Source organism: Sus scrofa, chromosome 5, assembly GCF_054392235.1.
Source record: "Sus scrofa isolate SSC_HxYL_T2T_F1_AM1 chromosome 5, Sscrofa_HxYL_maternal_Yorkshire_Landrace_v2.0, whole genome shotgun sequence".
In the NCBI taxonomy this organism is placed as follows: domain Eukaryota; kingdom Metazoa; phylum Chordata; class Mammalia; order Artiodactyla; family Suidae; genus Sus; species Sus scrofa.
The window spans coordinates 88,776,255-88,788,912 of record NC_139387.1 but is presented as its reverse complement, the minus strand read 5'-3'; the positions used below and the strand labels follow the sequence as shown (position 1 = coordinate 88,788,912).

General features: G+C 43.2%; 1 protein-coding gene across 9 annotated transcripts in view; it reads left to right on the top strand.

The window, feature by feature from the left end:
- LOC110260784 (uncharacterized) overlaps positions 1 to 12,658 on the top strand; it is a 566,816-nt gene that overhangs the window by 479,402 nt on the left and 74,756 nt on the right. The gene's annotated exons all lie outside the window — the stretch shown is intronic.

Below are 12,658 nucleotides of genomic sequence, written 5' to 3'. Positions count from 1 at the left end.
GAAAGAAAGTCTGTATCTATAGCCCAGTGTATGGGGAAAATATCTCTGTCTTGGGAGACCTGGGGCTCTGGGCAGGCTCTACCATGGAGAACAAAACAAGGAATGAGCCATTGAAACTTGCCTCCATGCTAAGACCAGAAGGACTTAGGCAATTGAACTGTAGGTCTGAGCTTCCTCAACTGACCCCACACTAGGGATCCACATAGTCCCAGTGCAGCCTTCACTATGCTGCCAGGCCATTTTGCATGTGGCAAGTACCCCAGTCAAGGGCTAGAAAATTGGGTTTGGGCCCTCATTCTTTTTCAACTAGGAACCACTAGAGTTCTGCTGACCCCATGGAATTGTATGTTGGGTGGTTCTTACACAGGTTAAAATTTTTGCAGCACTGGTTTAGAGCAGTGGACTTCAACCTTAGCTTCACATTAGAGTCACCCGGAGGCGCTTTAAAATCACTGCTGCCATTATTCAAATGTCATTATGAAATAACCTAAGTGTCCATCAGTGGATGAATATGGATAAAGATGTGGTTCAGTGAGTTCCCATTGTGGTGCAGTGGAAATGAGTCCAACTAGTATCCATGAGGTTGTGGATTTGATCCCTGGCCTTGCTCAGTGGTTTAAGGATCCAGTGTTGCCATGAGCTGTGGTATAGATGGCAGATATGGCTCCGATCCCACGTTGCTGTGGCTGTGGTGTAGGCCAGCAGCTGTAGCTCCAATTTGACCCCGATATGGAGCCTGGAAACCTCCATGTGCTGCATGTGCAGTCCTAAAAAGCAAAAAAAAAAAAAAAAGAAGAAGAAGACATGTGATACATATACGATGGAATATTATTCAGCCATAAAAAATGAGATCATACCATTTGCAGCCAACATGGATAGACCTTGAAGGCCTTATGCTAAGTGAAATAAGTCAGATGGAGAACGACAAATACTATATGATCTCACTTGAACAGGGAATCTTAAAAACAAAACACAACAAAATGAAAAACCAAAAAGGAAAAGAGATCAGACTGGTGGTTCCCTGTGGCAACGGGTGGGAGAAGGGCCAATTGGAGGAAGGTGGTCAAAGGTACAAATTTTGACTTATAAGACAAATAAGTACTAGGGGTGTCGTATACAGCATGATGGCTACAGGCAACGTTGCTGGGTGATATATAGGAAAGATGTTAAGAGAGTCAAGGAGAATTTTTCTTTCTTTTTTTCTTTCCTTTCTTTTTATTGTACCTATATCAGAAGATGGGTGTTAGCTGAATCTATTGTGACAATCATTTCACAAGGTGTATATATACATCAGACCATCCTGCTGCATGCCTTAACCTTATACAGTGTTGGATGTTAATTGTTTCTCAGTGAAGCTGGGGAAAAAATTACTACTGCCTCAGGCCCATGCCCACGGTTTACGATTTAATTGCTCCAAGTGTAGGCTGGGCGGTGAGACTTTTAAAAGCTCCCTAGGCAATTCTAATGTTCAAAGGAGTTTGAGAACCACAGGGTTAGAGGCTAGTTCCCAAATGCCAGTCCACAAATTGGCTATGGCATAAGTACCCACAGGGCTCATAAAGAAATCTGCAGCTCTCCATCAAATCTGGTGGGTCAGAATTTCGAAGGATGAGGCTCAGCACTTAAAAATGGAAGCATCAAGTGATTATTTCACCCATGCAGGTTTGGGAAGGTCTGATTTAGATCAGAGCCTCGCAAACTTTAATCTGATTCAGTCTGGGGTGGGGCCTGAGATTCTGCCTTTCTAACAAGCCCCAAGGTGCACCTAAGTAGCAATGCAAATGAAAGGATGGGTGGCTTTTCTCCAAAACCTGCCGAGGGCTGGATCTGAAATCCATGAGCGCACAGGGACCTTAAGTAATGTCCCTGTCCCCCTCCCAGATCACTTTCTTCTTCAGGGTGAGTCTTTGTCACGTCTCCATCTCTAGCATCTAAACTCAGTGCTCATTTCCTTAGAAGAACAATTAATGGGATTTGAATTGAATAAATGCTGTGATGTCCTCGGGGTCCAAGCTGTAGAGCCAACTGAAGGTGAGCCATTGCTATAATGCGGGCCTTCTGCCACTTCCAGTCATAAAGTCCAATTGGATGAGGTCCAATCCGAAGCTGTGTGTTGCTGAAGCCTACTCAGTAGGGGGTAGGGTCAGAGCAGGCCTCTGGAATATGAATAATTCCAAGCAGCGACCACAGCTATGATACTTGCAGACCCATGAAGCACAGGGGACAGCCTGAGGCTGTACACACAGCTATGGACTCCAAGGATTTACTCTCCTCCAAGTGGAGCCTGTATATTTCCCGATGCTGCCAAAAGCCATACGGTCCATTAGCTTTTACTATACAGAGAAATGCGCCAGGCCTGGTGCTAAAACGACATGACAAAGCACATTTGACAGCAACGGTCAAAGGAACAAGCACAGTGGGAGCGGAACTGCTCTGTGGGGCTTTGCTCATGCCTTTGGAGCAGGAGACAAATACCTCTGCCTCTCCATTTGGAGACCCTGGGCTAGTTGGAATCTGACAAGGATGTATGACATGAGGAACTGTTCTCAGGCATTTGGTTTCTTCCCCTGGATTCTCCTTGCACAGGGATGGATGTTTTTTCCTGAATATATTTTGATGCCATAACGGTGTTGTTTGTGAGTTACATACTGGGAGTGGGGTCGGGAGACAGCAAGGAACAGAGAGAGACAAAGAGATTGAGAGGGAAGGAGAAAAACCCCCACAATTGTAAATCGTTAAAAAGGAGAAGAAAACGCCAGAGAAAGGGGCCACAAGTCAGTCAAGGATGGGGGTAGGAGGCTCCCCAGGCCAGGGCGCCCCCTTCGTTTTGTTGCTCTATACTCAAGGATGATGAAAGCATTCTTCAAAGGGAACTTACAGGAGTTCCCACTGTGACTTAGTGGGTTAAGACCCCAGCTAGTATCTGTGAAGGTGCAGGTTCAATCCCTGGCCTCACTCTGTGGGTTAGGGATCCCGCACTCCTGCAGCTGTGGCATAGGCCAGCAGCTGCAGCTCCCATTCTCCCTCCAGCCTGGGAACGTCCCTATGCTGCTGATGTGGCCCTAAAAAGCAAAAAGGGGAGGAGGGGAGCTTCCATAGTACCTCTCTGGCCCTCTTACGTCCTTCAGGAGGCGTAGAACTGGCATTTCTGGTCTCACCCTTCAGCCCTTGATGCTCCCCATGAGGAGTCTTGTTGCGGACTCTCGCCATGAAATCTCACTCACCATCGATTGTTTTACTTTGGGTCAAAGGCGAGGCTCTCTGGTACAGGGGCAGTTCCATTTTATGGGTTACTCTTTTTTAGTGTTTGGAATAATTAAGATCTAGTCTCTTAGCAAGGTTGATAAGTATGATACAATATTGTCCGCATTCCCCACACTGTGCGTGAGTTCGCCACAACTTCTTACGGCTCGTTGCAAGTTTGTGCCCTTAAACAACATCTCTCCTATCCCCTTATCCCGCAAACCCCGGTACCCCCAGTTTACTCTCTGTTTTTACAAGTTTGACTAAAAAGAAATGACAATTATGTAATGTGACAGAGGTGCCAATTATTATTGCAGTGACAATCATATTATAATACATGTGTATGAAATCAATTTGTGTCCACTTCCAATTTATACAATGTTTCATGCCACGTATTTAAAAAAAAAAAAAAAAAAAGACAAACTTTGTCACGCTGTTCGAACCCAACTTTATCAGCTCCTACCACACCGAAACCTTCATCCTCACCTAACTTGCCCTGTGTCTTTGGCCCTCTGCTCTGCATGCCGCCTGTGGTAAGATCGCATCCTGTGCTTCCTACCTACCCACTCCTTCCGGAGTATGGATCCCACATGGAATGTTACAAATAGCTCAGTGTTTCCCAAAGTGTGTTCCCTGGACCATCTGCTTCAGAATCACATGGGTGGGGGCAAAGAAGGAGAAAAAGAGGAAGATATTTTTACATGTAGATTCCTGGGCTCACTTCGCCCAACCCTATTAAACCAGACTGCGAAGGGGGTGGCTTTGGAGAGCTGCATTTTATTTATTTTTTTATTATTTTATTTTATCTTTTGTCTTTTTTTAGGGCCACAATCGCAGCATATGGAGGTTCCCAGGCCAGGGGTCTAGTCGGAGCTGTGGCCGCCATCCTGCACCAGAGCCACAGCAACATAGGATCTGAGCTGTGTCTGCAACCTGCACCACAGCTCATGGCAGCGCTGGATCCTTAACCCACCAAGTGAGGCCAGGGATCAAACCTGCATGCTCAAGGATATTAATCAGGTTCGTTAGCCACTGAGCCACGACAGGAACTCCTGGAAAGCTGCATTTTAAATCTTTGACCCAGCTGAGTCTGATACGCATAATTTTTCCCCCTAACTTTTATTGAAGTACAGTTGCGTTACAAGGTTGTGATAATTTCTGCTGTACAGCAAAGTCATTCAGTTATGCATATACACACATCCATTCTTTTTCAGATTCTTTTCCCAGAGGACAGTTTAAGAACTTCAGCAAGAGCAGCCCTTCCAGGGTCTCAAATTCTTTCTCTCTCAAGACCCTGTTCAAAAGATCAGAGATGTCATGTGCAGAGCCTGGGCCACACACTTGAACAAATCGCGGAAACTCTCTAGCCCTACACCTTCCCATCGAAACACAGGGGGCGGTGTCTAAGTCATGAATAGGAGCAGGGACCGGGCAGGTAACCTTCAGGAGTGAGGCTGGCCTGATGGGAGTTGGGGAAGCTGGAGGGGGCCGCGCTGGTTAAAAGGCAGTGGCTTCTCCACAGCAGTCACCTGTGGCTGCATGGGAGTGCCACTCAGAGGCGTTGAACATTCTGAATTTGCAAGGGAAGGCAGAAATACGGATTTTTATGGAGGTTTTTCTGATTTTTAATTTCCAGCTAAATTTCTTTTTAACAAGCTAAACACACACATATGGGACCCATTCCGAAATTGGTACAACACTGTAAGTCAACTATACTTTAATAAAAATAAAGTACTAAAAAACAAACAAACAACAACAAAATCCAACCTAACTTAGCTAGAGCATGAAAGGACCTGCTGCATGGTACGAACTCAGCACATGTCTGTTTCTTTCCTTCAAGCTTCTAAATCCTTACGGGGGAATACAGGCAAGTAATATCGAGCTAAGATTCTTGAGGCCCTACAATATAGTTGATAGGAAAAAAGAACGTACATGAAAACTCTTAAAAGGTCCTACTAGACCTTGATAATCTGGGGTGAAGCGTAAGAGTTCAGAGATGGTGACTAGCTCAAGTTTGAAATTTTTAAGGAGGTATGAGCTTTGAAGTGAGTCTTTTTTTTTTTTTTTTTTTGGTCTTTTGTCTTATCAGGGCCATACCCACGGCATATGGAGGGTCCCAGGCTAGGGGTTGAATCAGAGCTACAGCTGCCAGCCTACACCACAGCCACAGCAATGCAGGATCCAAGCCTTGTCTGCGACCTACACCACAACTCCCAGCAATGCCAGATCCCTAACCCACTGAGCGAGGCCAGGGATCGAACCCGCAACCTCATGGTTCCTAGTAGGAATGATTTCCACTGTGCCACCACAGGAATTCCTGAAGTGAGTCTTGAATGTCAAATAGAAGATGGGGAGGCTAGAATTGGGGACAGCTAAAGAAAGACAGAGTTTATGCAAAAACTAAACAAAGGCTAAGAAACACCTCTGTAGCATCAAACTCTGTTGTACACTTCACCTCCATTCCAACCATTGTAAGACTGCAGATAGGAAAAAAACAGGGAAATAACTTTATTTATTTATTGTAGTTAGTTTTGTATACTCTGTCATTATTTTTCCCTCACTCAACACACCCTTAGAGAACCCAGATGAAGACTTGATCCTCCCAGGCACGCAAGTACAAACAGAAATTTCTGAGGAGAATTCGCCTGGGGTTTTTGAGAACTTTTGAATTTAGGGATTTTGCACGAAATCCTGCCCATCACAATGGCTTTCACGTAAGAGCAACAGCTGCTGGGTACTTAGTCCCCTTGATTTATGTGAAAAGGAAGAGCAGTTAGTTTCATCATATTTTTCACAGTCCCAAGTGTGGGAAATTCTAAACAGGCTCAACGCCACCCTCTAGTGTGCAAAATGGGCAGACTGGGGCTCAGCTGGAAAAAGACTGGAGAAGGTAAGAGGAAAGAAATATTCTTGTATTTGCAGGAGGTCCATGAATTGATAAATATCCAAGGACTCTAAGAAATAGACAAATAATCCCCTCATGAGAAGGTCTAAGATGGAACTTCCTGTAGAATATAACATATTATAAAGCACCAGTCCTGCTTGATAGCGTGATGGGTTTTTTTTGTTTGTTTGTTTGTTTGCTTCTTAGGGCCTCACTCAAGGCATATTGGAATTTCCCAAGTTCGGGGTGAAATCGGAGCTACAGCTGCCAGCCTACACCACAACTCACAGCAACGTCAGATCCCTGACCCACCGAGCGAGGCCAGGAATCGAACCCACATCCTCATGGATACAAATTGAGTTCATTTCTGCTGCACCACAATGGGAACTCCCTGCTTGGTCTTCCACTCACATACCCCTCCACGGGCCCATGGTTAAAAAATTAGGAATTCTTTGCACACCATGCTCCCCAAGCCCCCATTACAGAATCAGTGTTTAATAGAAGCTTGTATAGTAAAGGCTTTGAGAAGTTATGCAGTGATGAAATTCTACTTCCCACACTGAAACTACTTCTGTTTTGTTTTCTCTTAAATCAATGTTATCCCCTGGGACAGCTGCTCGTGGAACATACTTAGGCCGATGCTAGTGGAAAAAACACAGGGTTCTTACCTTAAGCTCTCCTGTGATGAAAGAAGGTCTGTCTCATAGGGTTTTGTTACTCACTTTGTTTGCAGAGATGGGACTCAGTAGTAAACCAGTAGAGCTGACCAAGGCACAAAGGGCAAAAGAACAGGGTGATGGCTGACATCAAGTATCTGGTCTGTGTCACCAAGGGCTGGAATATCCCCTAAGATGCTAAGAGGTCATCCAGCCCCACCCCAGCCCACATCCCATCCCAGGCTTTAGGCAGGACTGGTAATCTTACTGTTCTCCTAAAGCATCATACTTGCTCTCTATCCAGGTTCAGCTGAGGTCACTTTGCTGTACAGTAGAAAGTGACAGAACATTGTAAATCAACTGTAATTTAAAAAATTAAAAAATAAACAAAAACAAACCAACAAAAAGTTAAGCTGAGTCTTCATTCAAGTGTCCCCTGCTTGAGATTTTCTCACGACTCTTAAGTTCCATGGAGCATTTCCATCTCTGACCTGCAATTAGATGGTTCTTTAATGTTTTCATCAAAGGCTGGTTGAACATCTGCTATATGTACCACACGGTACTGAGAATGCAGATTTGAATAAGACAAAGAGCCTACTTTCTAGGAGCTCGTAATTTCTGCCACTGGAGGAAGATGTGAAGAGGGGACAATACAGGCTCCGTTGAAGCAGATGAAGCTGTAATAAGCCGCTAAGACATTGCCAGCCCACCCAACAGGGTTGTCACCATGATGGCATGGAATTCCTAGAACAAAGCCTGGCTCATGGTGAGCACTCTGTAGATGTTAGCTTTTGTCGTTGTTTTTACTACCACTGCTATTATAGATGACATTTATTTTGCATGACTTTGCTCTTATTTTGCGGTGAGTGTCCAAGAAAATGAAAGGTTAAGATACTGTCTCCCCCACATGTGGTTTACTTGGTGAAATTACTCCTTTACTCAGTGGCTGGGAAATACCAAACCCAGTGAGTGACACTTTATTTTGCTGCCTGTAAAATGATGCTGTTTATAACTCTTTTTGACTTAACTTCATTGATTCATCAGTTCTTTCCTTTACTTTTGCCACGAATACTTACCGAGTCCTCATTAGTTGCCAGCGTCTGCTCGGAATGGGAAGTATAGTCATCAATAAGACAGGTAGCGTCTCTGCCTTCCTGAGCTTGTACCCCTGGATTTGGGAGAAGATTTAAACGAGATCATGTTACGTGACTGTATTTGTGACACACAGGGTGTATTAGTGCAGTTTGACAGCTTCCAGCAGTACCGCTGACACGCTTGGCGTGTTTAGTTTAGTCCTTGGAATGGAGACTGTGATCGTGCTTACTTGGCACGGTGCCTGGCTTCCTAGACCCCTTCCGAAATGCCTGCTGAACAAACTAACAAGCAGACGCATTAATTAGAAGCGTTATTACTGATATTCCACAATGTACGCAAATAGACATCATGATGGAAAGGGTTGATAAGAATGCATATGGATTAGTGAGTTCCTGTTATGTGATCAGCGACACTGTGTACGTTAGAATCCTTGTCCTCCCAAGCACTCATGGCATGTGGTGTCATATTCCCATTTTAAGAGTGAGAGAAGATGAAGTTCGAGGATCTTATGTTCACTTGCCCAGGACTTCAAACCTGGAAGCCCAGATAGGAAAGGCACCGGTGGCCTGAGAACACACGTTTTCCTTCTTTAAGGGGAAGTTTCGTTCTTTCCCCAAATCCCATGTTTATTATTGGGGAACACGGCCTTCTTTTCCAGACCAAACTAAGTGGGAATGGATGAGGTGATGACTTCTACCTAATGTGTCGCAGCTGGAGATGGGTACCATGGCTCTTAGCTGAAATTGATGCCCTGAAGGCAATCGTTACCAGCCCCAGTCTAATAGGAACCCAGAACATCTCTGATAATGCAGTCTTGATTTCCTCCCAACATTTTCCAAATAAAGTGAAACAAACAACAGATTTCCTTAACACCGAAAGGCCAGGAGTCTGTGCGGAGTGAACTGGATGAAGCACTCAGTCACACAATAACAGAGCCGAGGGACCCTCAAGGTTACCTGGTCTAACTGTTTACTTGACGCATGAACCTCCTCCACCCCATCCCTACCAGGTGTCCTCCAGCCTATGGGTTGGAGAACTCGTTCACATTCGGGGTAGCCCATTTGGAATGAGCTGATCGGAGAGTATTGCATGTTGAGCTGACACCTGCTTCCGGTGGCTTCTAGTCACTGGTGTTCACTCTCTCCTTTCGGGTCATCCAGAAATCTGATGGGCCGTCCACATGATTCGTGGTTCTGTATTGCTCCTTGTCATACCACATCCTTACGTTATAAACGTAATGCATTTTCTTTCAACTCATCATAACTTAAACACCTATTTTAATCTCAAAACTGAGCAGTCATATCCATAAAATCATAGGTTTGATATGCTTGTTTTATACTTTTTCTTATATATAGTAACTATATTATCAGTAAGTTATTAATTACATGTATTATTTGTATCAATGTATTATTAACCAACGTTATTATTAATGTATTGGTAGTAGCCTCTCTACCCCATTTGGAGAAATGCCGTACATGTTCCTTCTCTCCTCTATATATGGCATTTGAGGTGGGTTTTTTTTGGGGGGTGGGGGGGTGTACCTGTAACAAATGGAAGTTCCCAGGCTAGGAGACGAATTGAAGCTGTAGCTGCTGGCCAGAGCCACAGCCGCAGCCACAGCAATGCCAGAACTGAGCCACATCTGTGACCTTCATCTCACAGCAACGCCAGATCCTTTAAGCCACTGAGCAAGGCCAGGAACTCCCCCAGGAACTCATGGATACTGGCTGGGTTCTTAACCCACTAAGCCACAGCAGGAACTCCCCAGACAGCATTTGAAAATCACAACCACAGTTGGAGCATGATAATGTGTGAAAATAGAATGTGTACATGTATGTGTAACTGGGTAACCATGCTGTACAGTAGAAAAAAATATGGTATTGGGGAAATAACTATTAACAAAAAAATTTACAATGAGAAAAAGAATGAGGGAGGGGATGCTAAAATAAGATCCCTTGAAATAAACACAAATTCACCTGGCCAGAAAAAAAAAAGAAAGAAAAGAAAATCACAACCACAGCCTTCATTAGAACAAATATTCCCAGTACTTTCAAGTATATAATGTTATATAAAATTAATTTACCATCCTGGTTATTTGCCTCCAATTTGTATGTACACCTATTTAGTTGGGGGAGGTATCTCATTTAAAATTCTCTCATTATATATATTTTGATTTTACTACTACAGTTGATGTTTTCATTATTTTTCTTAGCAGGCAAACTACTATATGTAATTCTAAATAGTTCACTGGTTCTTAACATCCTTAAGTCTTTTATAATCCGTATCAATGCTATAACATCCTTTCCCATCTTGTTCATTCTTTTTTTCTTCCCGGTGGGGAATGTCCTTCTTATCCCCAGCTTTATTGAGATATAATTGACATATAATACTGTGTAAGTTTAAGATGTACCTGTGTTTTTTTGTTTTGTTTTGTTTTGTTGCCTTTTCTAGGGCCGCTCCCGCGGCATATGGAGGTCCCCAGGCTAGGGGTCCAATAGGAGCTGTAGCTGCTGACCTATGCCACAGCCACAGCAATGCGGGGCCCAAGCCGCGTCTGTAACCTACACCACAGCTCACGGCAACGCCGGATCCTTAACCCACTGAGCAAGGCCAGGGATCGAACCCGCAACCTCATGGTTCCTAGTGGGATTCGTTAACCACTGAGCAACGACAGGAACTCCCAAGATGTACCTATTGACTTGACAAACTTATATATTGCAAAATGATTGCCATCATAGTGTTAGCTGACCCATCACCTCACAAAACTCTCCTTTTTTAATGTGGTGAGAACATTTCAGCTCTACTCTCTTAACAGCTTTCAGGTCTATAATACACTATTGTTAACTATACTCAGCACGATGCACATTAGCTCCCTAGAACTTACCCCTCTTCTAACTGGACGTTTGTACACTTTGATCAACATCTTCCCATCTCCTCCCATGCCCAGACCCTGGCAAACCACAGTTTTCCTTTCTGTTTCTCTTAAGTTTGGCTTTTTTGATTCCACATAAGTACTATCATACATATTATATTTTTTTTCTTATTTCACTTAGTATAATGCTACATTATACTAAGAAGGCTCAAATCAATGGAAAGATATCTCATGTTCATGAATCAGAAGAATTAATATTTTTAAAATGCCCTTACTACCTAGAGCTATCAATAGATTCAGGGCAATCCCTTATCAAACTTCCAATGGCATTTCTCATGGAAATAGAAAAACAGTTCTAAAATGTGAGTGGAACCACAAGAGACCCCGAGTAGCCAAAGAAACCCTAAAAGAGGAGCAAAGTTGGAAGAGTCACACTTGCTGATGTTAAACTGTGCTACAAAGCTATAGTAAACAGAATGTCATGGATTTGGGATAAAAATAGACTCATAGACCAGCGGAACAGCATTGAGAGCCCAGAAGTAAATCCTGGCATATACAGTCAATTCATATTTGATAAGGGAGTCAAGAATACTCAGTGGGGAAAAGTGCAGTCTCTTTTAAAAATGGTGCTGGGACAACTGGATATTCTTATGCAGAAGGATGAAATTGGACCGCAGTCTTACCCCATTCACAAAAATTACTTGGAAATAATCAGATGAATTGATAAAGAAGATGTTGTGTATGAATAAACAGTGGGAAATTGTTCAACCAGGGGAAAGAAGGATATCCTGTCGTTTGCAGCAACATGGATGGACCTTGGTTCGTTCTCTTGGAACCAAGTACAAGAACTTGCATTGATCTTTACTATATTTCATCTTGGCCTGTCAGTTTAAAGAAGCTATTGATTCTGATTCCATTACCTAAAATATTCCTTCGCTCTCCTAGCCTCTAGCAGTCTACAGATTTGAGAGACATGCGTTCTGTACCTCCATCCAAATCATTGATGGGCATGTGATCCTAGAAACTTGCTTCCAGGTTCATATTAATTCAACAGTCATCTTACTTTGGGTATTAGTTTCTATAATCAAACCCATGTTTCTTCACTATTAATCTTCTAGAGATTTTTGTCATTTGGTATGGTTTATGTAATACTCTGGTAATTACTTTTGACATACTGAAATACTGCTCCATATGCACATTTTAAAATTTTTGTGCGATTATTAAAGAATGTCTTAAAGACCACTCACCTCTGGATGTTGTAACAAGGTATAACGAGTACCAGCTTATCTACTCCTTGAACCAAACGCTTGACATATGCTGAGCATTCGCATATAATCAATTCATAATGGTAGGTGTTACTATTCCTGAGATACAGGGGAAGAGTTTCTGAAAGGCCATAAAACCATCAAAGTAGCTCACCTAGTAGTTGGAGCAGCTAAGGTTCAAATGTAGGTCTGTCTGATATCGGAGCACAATCTGTTTTTATTCTAAGGTGGTAGACTTGGACTGGAAGTTGGGTTTGGACAGATGGGAGTGTCTCTTCCCCAGTTTGCTTGCTAGAATGTATGCACTTACAAAGTTAATATGTAATAGCTACCCCTGAAAACTATCAAATCCTCTGCTAAGGGCTTTGATTTGGAAACATTGAAAACCTTGGTCACATAATCTGCACAGAAGAGAGTTTCAAATGGAAGTGAAGATGAGGCATACTTTAACCACGTGTGGAGTCTCAGTGTGAGAGCTGGGAGCAGAGAGCAACATTGGGAGGGTGATGCTTTAGTTTTGCACGTTAGAAAAATATTTCTGAAGGCTGGTGTGCTAAACCAGAAACCAAAATTTAAAATGAGTGTGTCTGTGGTCTTTGTGGCACAATTCTTAGAAATAAGAAAAAAAAATATTGTCTAGATT